At 41.6% G+C, this 4,095-nt stretch overlaps 1 pseudogene; it reads right to left on the reverse strand.

Annotated features, from left to right (window-relative positions):
- Window positions 1-511: 511 nt before the first annotated feature.
- On the reverse strand, window positions 512-3,592 carry LOC105235681 (annotated as a pseudogene).
- Between the last annotated feature and the right edge of the window lie 503 nt (window positions 3,593-4,095).

A 4,095-nucleotide genomic window follows, 5' to 3' on the forward strand; every position in this document is an offset into this window, starting at 1 on the left:
TGCAAGCGGGGGAGGAGCAGAGAGAGAGAGGGACCAGCAGACCCTATGGTGAGTGCGGAGCCCAATTGGGGCTCGACACGGGGTTGGATCTCATGACCCCAAGAATATGACCTCAGCTGAAACCAAGAATCAGGTGTCCAGTCGTTAAGCATCTGCCTTCAGCTCAGGGCGTGATCCCGGCGTTCTGGGATCGAGCCCCACATCAGGCTCCTCTGCTGGGAGCCTGCTTCTTCCTCTCCCACTCCCCCTGCTTGTGTTCCCTCTCTCACTGGCTGTCTCTTTGTCTCTGTCAAATAAATGAATAAAAATCTTAAAAAAAAAAAAAAGAATCAGGTGTCCAACTGACTGAGCCACCCAGGTGCCCCAAGAGCATGCTGCTCTCGATCTCAGGATTGTGAGTTCAAGCCCCGTGTTGGGCATGAAGCCTACTTAAAAAGTGTGTGGGAGGGGAGCACCTGGCTGGCTTAGTTGGTAGAGCAGGCAACTCTTGATCTCGGGGTTGTGAGTTTGAGCCCCATGTTGGGTGTAAAGATTACTTAAAAATAAAATTGTAAAAAAGAAAAAAAAAAGAATGGGAACTACTTATATTGAAAGCAGAGGTAGAAGAAGACGGCCTGGTGAAGGATACTAAGAAGTGAAATCAGAGATTTTAGGTAAACCAGGGAAGAGTGGTCTCAGAAAAGCCAAGGAGAAAGAGAATTTTAATAATGAGTCAATGATCAAAAATGTGAAATTATACAGTCAGGATAAGTTGCATGTACACTCAAGCAAGATGTCAGATTTAGTAGTTAGGAGGTCACTAAGGATTCTTAGTGATTTCATTTGCTTCATTTTCCTTTAGATACTTGGAGGTTGTTAAAATTTAATCTTGTTTTAGAGCTACAAAATATTTACATGGTTTCAAAATCAAGTATATAAAACATGTCTGGCTTTTATCTCTGTCTCCTCTACCTGTTCCTCCTCCCACCCCATTAGTAACAATCTCTTTTTAATTTTATGATTTATTTTCTCTTTGTTTTTTAGATTTGAAAATTTTTTTTTACATGCTCGAGTATATACGGGTGGATGGCCCCACCTGCCCCTAGTCCCACTACCCTTCACAAGAGGGAACATTTACTTTCCATCTGTACTTTAAAGAGTGCCTCACCTTTCATAGCTGTAATGGGTCAGAGTGCAGGCAGAAGGGTTGGTGGCATTGATCTGCTTGGGCATCCAGTAACTGGTCAGCCAGTCAGTCTGTCCTGGGTGGCAGCATTCAAAGATTAATGGTAGTAATCGCCTTTGTAAGTTTGAAGAGTACTGAGGGAAATTTCTGTCTCGTAGTCACCATCATAGCATCACCAAAATGCTGTCAATATATTCCTATAAAATCTTTATTTAAGATTTTATTTTTAAGTAAAATAAACCCAACATGGGGCTCGAACTCACAACCCTGAGATCAAAAGTCATACACTCCACTGACTGAGCCAGCCAGGCCCCCTGATTCCTGTAAAATCTTAAACCAGAAATTATTGACTGAAGTTATCCCATCACTGAAGGCTTCTGTTGGTCACCAGAGAATCACTTTAAGGATCTGAGTAGAGTCTTCGAATATTCTTTCTCAGGATGTTTTTCTATCCCATTCTCTGGAATTTTCATTGCTGGTAGCAGAGACAAGTAATGGGAAGAAAATCAAAGATCCAGGAATGGGACTTTCAGTTCAAGTCCATGGGTGCCAGTAGTTTGATTTGTGTGGAGAATAACATCAAATAGAGTTCCTTGAAGTTTCTCACACTCATTGGTTTTTTTTTAGAAGAAGTTTTTGTGAAAATAAATGTAACTCTGTAGAAGTACATCTGAACCTTCTCCAGAGAAGATCACCACGCTATCTGTGTTCTTCCAGATGTACTTGGAAATTAAATATATATCTCCTGAAGTGTGAACTGTTGTAAGGTCCTAAGTTTCCAAGGAAAATGTGATTTCATTCAGTATCTGAATGCCTTCCTCAGAGTCAACAAGGACTTCATGGGGGCGCCTGAGTGGCGCAGTCGTTAAGTGTCTGCCTTTGGCTCAGGGTGTGATCCCAGCGTTCTGGGATCAAGCCCCATATCAGGCTCCTCTGCTGGGAGCCTGCTTCTTCCTCTCCCACTCCCCCTGCTTGTGTTCCCTCTCTCGCTGGCTGTCTCTCTCTGTCAAATAAATAAATAAAATCTTTAAAAAAAAAAAAAAAGGACTTCATGATATTCATTTGCTACGTTTCCAGCAGCCAGTAAATGGGGACTGTCTTCCATGTCAAATGCGAATATCTGGAGAGCATACTGTACCGGAGCCTCTTTTAGCTGCTTCAACAGGGTGACAGCAGCCAAGATGGAATCCGGGACCCCTGATAAAAGGCATCCAGTCCTTCTGTCTGTCGTGTAATGTTTCTTAATAGCATTGTCAAAAAGAATCTGGAAGAAAAAAAAAGATCCAAAAGTAGGCATGTGCATGAAGAGGAAAAGAGAACATGAATAAATCTGCTTCCCCAGGTGAACATTAATTACTTAACCATCATAGAATCACAACAGGTTTGCTGCCTTGAGTTTCAGTTTTAAGGATTGTTCCCCCTGTCTCTTGCATCGTCAGTTCGTCCTCTCTACTGGATCATTGATAGCATTTGCACATCCACACACACTATACTACCTCTCATCTTCTATCTCTCCCTCTCCTTTATAGCAAAAGTCCTTGAAATGTTGTCTATACTTGCTGTCTCCAGTTCTCATCACCTCTCCACAGTTTTCACGTCAAGACCTGGGAGTACTTTCTCCACACTGTTAGAGAGGGCATGCAGGCGTTTGTCTCTACAGTGATGATATTTAACCATTTCCACAGATGTAACTTTGTCATTTGACTTTAAATGCAAAATTTGATAGTGTCCCAGAAGAAAAGCCTTCACTTTCTTTCTTTCTTTTTTTTTTTTTTTGAAGATGGAAAATCCACCTTCTATCATGGCTTTAAACAAAGGTCTGACTCCATAGGTGTCTCTGCTCAAGAACACTCTCTTATTGGTGGTATCCGATAAAATAAATTCAAGCACCCCATCCGACATACAGATTATTTGCTCAGTTCCTCCTTTGTCATAACAATGAAGGATTATCTCACCATTAATTTTGGTCTGGTGATTAAATTCAAAATAAATTTAAAAGGAGAATTAAAGGGTAATTAAATTCAAAAGGAGATATGTTTCATCTCCTTGTGGTTGTAGATTTCACCATTGTAACAGATCCACAAGTAAGGATGTTTCTTTGCTCAAATTGGCTGCATTCCAAACAGTTGGTCAACCACTGCCAACCAGTGAAATCCAAAGCAGCAGTTCATGTATCTGTTGACGTTCTGATGATGAAATGAATCTGGACCTCTGTGTGCGATCTTCATAGCACTCAGACACTGTTCAGAGAGACAGTCGTCACTGCCAAAAAGGGTGCAAATGCCTCATATGGCACAGTGGAGCTACCAGCTCTCTGGGCTTGAATAGGTCGGACGGGCAGCAGGAATGGAGGCAAGGGCTATGGATTATCTCCATTGTTTTTAATATGAGCATTAACTATATGTCTATATCTGTAATCCTCCTTTCTTAAATGGTAGCATACTATATATACTTTTCTCTACCTTGATTTCTTTTCTTTTTTCTCTCTCTCTCTCTCTTTTTTTTTTAAAGATGTCACCACACCTAATGTGGGGCTTGAACTCACTATCTCAGGATCAAGAGTTGCAGGCTCTACCAACTGAGCCAGCCAGGTGCCCCCTCTTGATTTCTTTCTCTCAACAGTGTATCCTGGCAATCACTCCACTGTTGTATATAGAGATTTTCCTTATTCCTTGTTACAGATACATACTACCCTATTGTATGGATGTTCTGGTACATTTTAAGAATAAGGGGACTAGGAAAGATTCAAAGCATGGGAAATCTTTTGGAACAGGAGGCTTTTTATTGTGCTAATCTGTGGGTAACTCAAGGGTCCCAGAAGAGGCTTAGGTGATAGTGTCAACAGAGGGCTGACTGGGCATTATTAACACAAGATTGCTGTGGGGCCTACATAATCTCTTTGTTCTCTGAGCTGAAGAGGAGCTGGAAGG

The sequence above is a fragment of the Ailuropoda melanoleuca genome, chromosome 7 (genome assembly GCF_002007445.2).
Source record: "Ailuropoda melanoleuca isolate Jingjing chromosome 7, ASM200744v2, whole genome shotgun sequence".
NCBI classification, from domain to species: domain Eukaryota; kingdom Metazoa; phylum Chordata; class Mammalia; order Carnivora; family Ursidae; genus Ailuropoda; species Ailuropoda melanoleuca.